Consider the following 9,507-nt stretch of genomic DNA (forward strand, 5'->3'; position numbering starts at 1 on the left):
GCAAAAACGGCTGATTTTTGACAAAAGAGATAACACCCCCCCATTACGTCATGCTTCAGAAATGTGGAAAATGGCCCGTTTTCAAATGTTTTATTTTTGAACGTCAGTTCACATTTGTAGGTGGATCATCAGTGTTAGAGCTACAATTAGCATGTTTGAAGTGATTTTCATGCTTCCAGGGGCTCGGGAAGTGAATTAAATACTATTTGGAGGCATTTAATGTTCAATCAAAAACAGCTGATTTTTGACAAAAGAGATAACACCCCCCCATTACGTCATGCTTCAGAAATGTGGAAAATGGTCCGTTTTCAAATGTTTTATTTTTGAACGTCAGTTCACATTTGTAGGTGGATCATCAGTGTTAGAGCTAAAATTAGCATGTTTAAAGTGATTTTCATGCTTCCAGGGGCTCGGGAAGTGAAGTAAATACTATTTGGAGGCATTTAATGTTCAAGCAAAAACAGCTGATTTTTGACAAAAGAGATAACACCCCCCATTACGTCATGCTTCAGAAATGTGGAAAATGGTCCATTTTCAAATGTTTCATTTTTGAACGTCAGTTCACATTTGTAGGTGGATCATCAGTGTTAGAGCTAAAAATTAGCATGTTTAAAGTGATTTTCATGCTTCCAGGGGCCCTAAACACAAGATTTATGGAATGGTTAAAAGTGCATGAAAATGGCCAATTTACTCACTCTGAGTTCTCAAAAAGGGTTTCTTCACCCCGGGAAGTTAATTAAATACCATTTGGAGGCATTTAATGTTGGAGCAAAAACGGCTGATTTTCGACAAAAGAGATAACACCCCCCCATTACGTCATGCTTCAGAAATGTGGAAAATGGTCCGTTTTCAAATGTTTTATTTTTTAACGTCAGTACACATTTGTAGGTGGATCATCAGTGTTCGAGCTAAAATTAGCATGTTTAAAGTGATTTTCATGCTTCCAGCGGCTCGGGAAATGAATTAAATACTATTTGGAGGCATTTAATGTTCAAGCAAAAACAGCTGATTTTTGACAAAAGAGATAACACCCCCCCATTACGTCATGCTTCAGAAATGTGGAAAATGGTCCGTTTTCAAATGTTTTATTTTTTAACGTCAGTTCACATTTGTAGGTGGATCATCAGTGTTAGAGCTAAAATTAGCATGTTTAAAGTGATTTTCATGCTTCCAGGGGCTCGGGAAGTGAATTAAATACTTTTAGGAGGCATTTAATGTTCAAGCAAAAACTGCTGATTTTTGACAAAAGAGATAACACCCCCCCATTATGTCATGCTTCAGAAATGTGGAAAATGGTCCGTTTTCAAATGTTTTATTTTTGAACGTCAGTTCACATTTGTAGGTGGATCATCAGTGTTAGAGCTAAAATTAGCATGTTTAAAGTGATTTTCATGCTTCCAGGGACTCGGGAAGTGAAGTAAATACTATTTGGAGGCATTTAATGTTCAAGCAAAAACAGCTGATTTTTGACAAAAGAGATAACACCCCCCCATTACGTCATGCTTCAGAAATGTGGAAAATGGTCCATTTTCAAATGTTTCATTTTTGAACGTCAGTTCACATTTGTAGGTGGATCATCGGTGTTAGAGCTAAAATTAGCATGTTTAAAGTGATTTTCATGCTTAAAGGGGCCCTAAACACAAGATTTATGGAATGGTTAAAAGTGCATGAAAATGGCCAATTTACTCACTCTGAGTTCTCAAGAAGGGTTTCTTCACCCCGGGAAGTTAATTAAATACCATTTGGAGACATTTAATGTTCGAGCAAAAACGGCTGATTTTCCACAAAAGAGATAACACCCCCCCATTACGTCATGCTTCAGAAATGTGGAAAATGGTCCGTTTTCAAATGTTTTATTTTTGAACATCAGTTCACATTTGTATGTGGATCATCAGTGTTAGAGCTAAAATTAGCATGTTTAAAGTGATTTTCATGCTTCCAGGGGCTCGGGAAGTGAATTAAATACTATTTGGAGGCATTTAATGTTCAAGCAAAAACAGCTGATTTTTGACAAAAGAGATAACACCCCCCCATTACGTCATGCTTCAGAAATGTGGAAAATGGTCCGTTTTCAAATGTTTTATTTTTGAACGTCAGTTCACATTTGTAGGTGGATCATCAGTGTTAGACCTAAAATTAGCATGTTTAAAGTGATTTTCATGCTTCCAGGGGCCCTAAACACAAGATTTATGGAATGGTTAAAAGTGCATGAAAATGGCCAATTTACTCACTCTGAGTTCTCAAGAAGGGTTTCTTCACCCCGGGAAGTTAATTAAATACCATTTGGAAGCATTTAATGTTCGAGCAAAAACGGCTGATTTTCGACAAAAGAGATAACACCCCCCCATTACGTCATGCTTCAGAAATGTGGAAAATGGTCAGTTTTCAAATGTTTTATTTTTGAACGTCAGTTCACATTTGTAGGTGGATCATCAGTTTTAGAGCTAAAATTAGCATGTTTAAAGTGATTTTCATGCTTCCAGGGGCTCGGGAAGTGAATTAAAAACTTTTTGGAGGCATTTAATGTTCAAGCAAAAACAGCGGATTTTTTGACAAAAGAGATAACACCCCCCCATTATGTCATGCTTCAGAAATGTGGAAAATGGTCCGTTTTCAAATGTTTTATTTTTGAACGTCAGTTCACATTTGTAGGTGGATCATCAGTGTTAGAGCTAAAATTAGCATGTTTAAAGTGATTTTCATGCTTCCAGGGGCCCTAAACACAAGATTTATGGAATGGTTAAAAGTGCATGAAAATGGCCAATTTACTCACTCTGAGTTCTCAAAAAGGGTTTCTTCACCCCGGGAAGTTAATTAAATACCATTTGGAGGCATTTAATGTTCGAGCAAAAACGGCTGATTTTCGACAAAAGAGATAACACCCCCCCTATTACGTCATGCTTCAGAAATGTGGAAAATGGTCAGTTTTCAAATGTTTCATTTTTGAACGTCAGTTCACATTTGTAGGTGGATCATCGGTGTTAGAGCTAAAATTAGCATGTTTAAAGTGATTTTGCTGCTTCCAGGGGCCCTAAACACAAGATTTATGGAATGGTTAAAAGTGCATGAAAATGGCCAATTTACTCACTCTGAGTTCTCAAGAAGGGTTTCTTCACCCCGGGAAGTTAATTAAATACCATTTGGAGGCATTTAATGTTCGAGCAAAAACTGCTGATTTTCGACAAAAGAGATAACACCCCCCCCATTACGTCATGCTTCAGAAATGTGGAAAATGGTCCGTTTTCAAATGTTTTATTTTTGAACGTCAGTTCACATTTGTAGGTGGATCATCAGTTTTAGAGCTAAAATTAGCATGTTTAAAGTGATTTTCATGCTTCCAGGGGCCCTAAACACAAGATTTATGGAATGGTTAAAAGTGCATGAAAATGGCCAATTTACTCACTCTGAGTTCTCAAAAAGGGTTTCTTCACCCCGGGAAGTTAATTAAATACCATTTGGAGGCATTTAATGTTCGAGCAAAAACGGCTGATTTTCGACAAAAGAGATAACACCCCCCCATTACGTCATGCTTCAGAAATGTGGAAAATGGTCCGTTTTCAAATGTTTTATTTTGTAACGTCAGTTCACATTTGTAGGTGGATCATCAGTGTTAGAGCTAAAATTAGCATGTTTAAAGTGATTTTCATGCTTCCAGGGGCTCGGGAAGTGAATTAAATACTTTTTGGAGGCATTTAATGTTCAAGCAAAAACAGCTGATTTTTTGACCAAAGAGATAACACCCCCCCATTATGTCATGCTTCAGAAATGTGGAAAATGGTCCGTTTTCAAATGTTTTATTTTTGAACGTCAGTTCACATTTGTAGGTGGATCATCAGTGTTAGAGCTAAAATTAGCATCTTTAAAGTGATTTTCATGCTTCCAGGGGCCCTAAACACAAGATTTATGGAATGGTTAAAAGTGCATGAAAATGGCCAATTTACTCACTCTGAGTTCTCAAGAAGGGTTTCTTCACCCCGGGAAGTTAATTAAATACCATTTGGAGGCATTTAATGTTCGAGCAAAAACGGCTGATTTTCCACAAAAGAGATAACACCCCCCCATTACGTCATGCTTCAGAAATGTGGAAAATGGTCCGTTTTCAAATGTTTTATTTTTGAACGTCAATTCACATTTGTATATGGATCATCAGTGTTAGAGCTAAAATTAGCATGTTTAAAGTGATTTTCATGCTTCCAGGGGCTCGGGAAGTGAATTAAATACTATTTGGAGGCATTTAATGTTCAAGCAAAAACAGCTGATTTTCGACAAAAGAGATAACACCCCCCCATTACGTCATGCTTCAGAAATGTGGAAAATGGTCCGTTTTCAAATGTTTTATTTTTGAACGTCAGTTCACATTTGTAGGTGGATCATCCGTGTTAGAGCTAAAATTAGCATGTTTAAAGTGATTTTCATGCTTCCAGGGGCTCGGGAAGTGAAGTAAATACTATTTGGAGGCATTTAATGTTCAAGCAAAAACAGCTGATTTTTGACAAAAGAGATAACACCCCCCCATTACGTCATGCTTCAGAAATGTGGAAAATGGTCCATTTTCAAATGTTTCATTTTTGAACGTCAGTTCACATTTGTAGGTGGATCATCGGTGTTAGAGCTAAAATTAGCATGTTTAAAGTGATTTTCATGCTTCCAGGGGCCCTAAACACAAGATTTATGGAATGGTTAAAAGTGCATGAAAATGGCCAATTTACTCACTCTGAGTTCTCAAGAAGGGTTTCTTCACCCCGGGAAGTTAATTAAATACCATTTGGAGGCATTTAATGTTCGAGCAAAAACGGCTGATTTTCCACAAAAGAGATAACACCCCCCCATTACGTCATGCTTCAGAAATGTGGAAAATGGTCCGTTTTCAAATGTTTTATTTTTGAACGTCAATTCACATTTGTATATGGATCATCAGTGTTAGAGCTAAAATTAGCATGTTTAAAGTGATTTTCATGCTTCCAGGGGCTCGGGAAGTGAATTAAATACTATTTGGAGGCATTTAATGTTCAAGCAAAAACAGCTGATTTTCGACAAAAGAGATAACACCCCCCCATTACGTCATGCTTCAGAAATGTGGAAAATGGTCCGTTTTCAAATGTTTTATTTTTGAACGTCAGTTCACATTTGTAGGTGGATCATCCGTGTTAGAGCTAAAATTAGCATGTTTAAAGTGATTTTCATGCTTCCAGGGGCTCGGGAAGTGAAGTAAATACTATTTGGAGGCATTTAATGTTCAAGCAAAAACAGCTGATTTTTGACAAAAGAGATAACACCCCCCCATTACGTCATGCTTCAGAAATGTGGAAAATGGTCCATTTTCAAATGTTTCATTTTTGAACGTCAGTTCACATTTGTAGGTGGATCATCGGTGTTAGAGCTAAAATTAGCATGTTTAAAGTGATTTTCATGCTTCCAGGGGCCCTAAACACAAGATTTATGGAATGGTTAAAAGTGCATGAAAATGGCCAATTTACTCACTCTGAGTTCTCAAGAAGGGTTTCTTCACCCCGGGAAGTTATTTAAATACCATTTGGAGGCATTTAATGTTCGAGCAAAAACGGCTGATTTTCGACAAAAGAGATAACACCCCCCCATTACGTCATGCTTCAGAAATGTGGAAAATGGTCCGTTTTCAAATGTTTTATTTTTTAACGTCAGTACACATTTGTAGGTGGATCATCAGTGTTCGAGCTAAAATTAGCATGTTTAAAGTGATTTTCATGCTTCCAGGGGCTCGGGAATTGAATTAAATACTATTTGGAGGCATTTAATGTTCAATCAAAAACAGCTGATTTTTGACAAAAGAGATAACACCCCCCCATTACGTCATGCTCCAGAAATGTGGAAAATGGTCCGTTTTCAAATGTTTTATTTTTGAACGTCAGTTCACATTTGTAGGTGGATCATCAGTTTTAGAGCTAAAATTAGCATGTTTTAATGATTTTCATGCTTCCAGGGGCCCTAAACACAAGATTTATGGAATGTTAAAAGTGCATGAAAATGGCCAATTTACTCACTCTGAGTTCTCAAAAAGGGTTTCTTCACCCCGGGAAGTTAATTAAATACCATTTGGAGGCATTTAATGTTCGAGCAAAAACGGCTGATTTTCGACAAAAGAGATAACACCCCCCTATTACGTCATGCTTCAGAAATGTGGAAAATGGTCAGTTTTCAAATGTTTTATTTTTGAACGTCAGTTCACATTTGTAGGTGGATCATCAGTGTTAGAGCTAAAATTAGCATGTTTAAAGTGATTTTCATGCTTCCAGGGGCTCGGGAAGTGAATTAAATACTATTTGGAGGCATTTAATGTTCAATCAAAAACAGCTGATTTTTGACAAAAGAGATAACACCCCCCCATTACGTCATGCTTCAGAAATGTGGAAAATGGTCCGTTTTCAAATGTTTTATTTTTGAACGTCAGTTCACATTTGTAGGTGGATCATCAGTGTTAGAGCTAAAATTAGCATCTTTAAAGTGATTTTCATGCTTCCAGGGGCCCTAAACACAAGATTTATGGAATGGTTAAAAGTGCATGAAAATGGCCAATTTACTCACTCTGAGTTCTCAAGAAGGGTTTCTTCACCCCGGGAAGTTAATTAAATACCATTTGGAGGCATTTAATGTTCGAGCAAAAACGGCTGATTTTCCACAAAAGAGATAACACCCCCCCATTACGTCATGCTTCAGAAATGTGGAAAATGGTCCGTTTTCAAATGTTTTATTTTTGAACGTCAGTTCACATTTGTATATGGATCATCAGTGTTAGAGCTAAAATTAGCATGTTTAAAGTGATTTTCATGCTTCCAGGGGCTCGGGAAGTGAATTAAATACTATTTGGAGGCATTTAATGTTCAAGCAAAAACAGCTGATTTTCGACAAAAGAGATAACACCCCCCCATTACGTCATGCTTCAGAAATGTGGAAAATGGTCCGTTTTCAAATGTTTTATTTTTGAACGTCAGTTCACATTTGTAGGTGGATCATCCGTGTTAGAGCTAAAATTAGCATGTTTAAAGTGATTTTCATGCTTCCAGGGGCTCGGGAAGTGAAGTAAATACTATTTGGAGGCATTTAATGTTCAAGCAAAAACAGCTGATTTTTGACAAAAGAGATAACACCCCCCCATTACGTCATGCTTCAGAAATGTGGAAAATGGTCCATTTTCAAATGTTTCATTTTTGAACGTCAGTTCACATTTGTAGGTGGATCATCGGTGTTAGAGCTAAAATTAGCATGTTTAAAGTGATTTTCATGCTTCCAGGGGCCCTAAACACAAGATTTATGGAATGGTTAAAAGTGCATGAAAATGGCCAATTTACTCACTCTGAGTTCTCAAGAAGGGTTTCTTCACCCCGGGAAGTTATTTAAATACCATTTGGAGGCATTTAATGTTCGAGCAAAAACGGCTGATTTTCGACAAAAGAGATAACACCCCCCCATTACGTCATGCTTCAGAAATGTGGAAAATGGTCCGTTTTCAAATGTTTTATTTTTTAACGTCAGTACACATTTGTAGGTGGATCATCAGTGTTCGAGCTAAAATTAGCATGTTTAAAGTGATTTTCATGCTTCCAGGGGCTCGGGAATTGAATTAAATACTATTTGGAGGCATTTAATGTTCAATCAAAAACCGCTGATTTTTGACAAAAGAGATAACACCCCCCCATTACGTCATGCTTCAGAAATGTGGAAAATGGTCCGTTTTCAAATGTTTTATTTTTGAACGTCAGTTCACATTTGTAGGTGGATCATCAGTTTTAGAGCTAAAATTAGCATGTTTTAATGATTTTCATGCTTCCAGGGGCCCTAAACACAAGATTTATGGAATGGTTAAAAGTGCATGAAAATGGCCAATTTACTCACTCTGAGTTCTCAAAAAGGGTTTCTTCACCCCGGGAAGTTAATTAAATACCATTTGGAGGCATTTAATGTTCGAGCAAAAACGGCTGATTTTCGACAAAAGAGATAACACCCCCCTATTACGTCATGCTTCAGAAATGTGGAAAATGGTCAGTTTTCAAATGTTTTATTTTTGAACGTCAGTTCACATTTGTAGGTGGATCATCAGTGTTAGAGCTAAAATTAGCATGTTTAAAGTGATTTTCATGCTTCCAGGGGCTCGGGAAGTGAATTAAATACTATTTGGAGGCATTTAATGTTCAATCAAAAACAGCTGATTTTTGACAAAAGAGATAACACCCCCCCATTACGTCATGCTTCAGAAATGTGGAAAATGGTCCGTTTTCAAATGTTTTATTTTTGAATGTCAGTTCACATTTGTAGGTGGATCATCAGTGTTAAAGCTAAAATTAGCATGTTTAAAGTGATTTTCATGCTTCCAGGGGCCCTAAACACAAGATTTATAGAATGGTTAAAAGTGCATGAAAATGGCTAATTTACTCACTCTGAGTTCTCAAAAAGGGTTTCTTCACCCCGGGAAGTTAATTAAATACCATTTGGAGGCATTTAATGTTCGAGCAAAAACGGCTGATTTTCGACAAAAGAGATAACACCCCCCTATTACGTCATGCTTCAGAAATGTGGAAAATGGTCAGTTTTCAAATGTTTTATTTTTGAACGTCAGTTCACATTTGTAGGTGGATCATCAGTGTTAGAGCTAAAATTAGCATGTTTAAAGTGATTTTCATGCTTCCAGGGGCTCGGGAAGTGAATTAAATACTATTTGGAGGCATTTAATGTTCAATCAAAAACAGCTGATTTTTGACAAAAGAGATAACACCCCCCCCATTACGTCATGCTTCAGAAATGTGGAAAATGGTCCGTTTTCAAATGTTTTATTTTTGAATGTCAGTTCACATTTGTAGGTGGATCATCAGTGTTAAAGCTAAAATTAGCATGTTTAAAGTGATTTTCATGCTTCCAGGGGCCCTAAACACAAGATTTATAGAATGGTTAAAAGTGCATGAAAATGGCCAATTTACTCACTCTGAGTTCTCAAAAAGGGTTTCTTCACCCCGGGAAGTTAATTAAATACCATTTGGAGGCATTTAATGTTCGAGCAAAAACTGCTGATTTTCGACAAAAGAGATAACACCCCCCCATTACGTCATGCTTCAGAAATGTGGAAAATTGCCCGTTTTCAAATGTTTTATTTTGAACGTCAGTTCACATTTGTAGGTGGATCATCAGTGTTAGAGCTACAATTAGCATGTTTGAAGTGATTTTCATGCTTCCAGGGGCTCGGGGAGTGAATTAAATACTATTTGGAGGCATTTAATGTTCAATCAAAAACAGCTGATTTTTGACAAAAGAGATAACACCCCCCCATTACGTCATGCTTCAGAAATGTGGAAAATGGTCCGTTTTCAAATGTTTTATTTTTGAACGTCAGTTCACATTTGTAGGTGGATCATCAGTGTTAGACCTAAAATTAGCATGTTTAAAGTGATTTTCATGCTTCCAGGGGCCCTAAACACAAGATTTATGGAATGGTTAAAAGTGCATGAAAATGGCCAATTTACTCACTCTGAGTTCTCAAAA

This window comes from Lissotriton vulgaris, unplaced genomic scaffold, assembly GCF_964263255.1.
Source record: "Lissotriton vulgaris unplaced genomic scaffold, aLisVul1.2 SCAFFOLD_170, whole genome shotgun sequence".
Classification (NCBI taxonomy): domain Eukaryota; kingdom Metazoa; phylum Chordata; class Amphibia; order Caudata; family Salamandridae; genus Lissotriton; species Lissotriton vulgaris.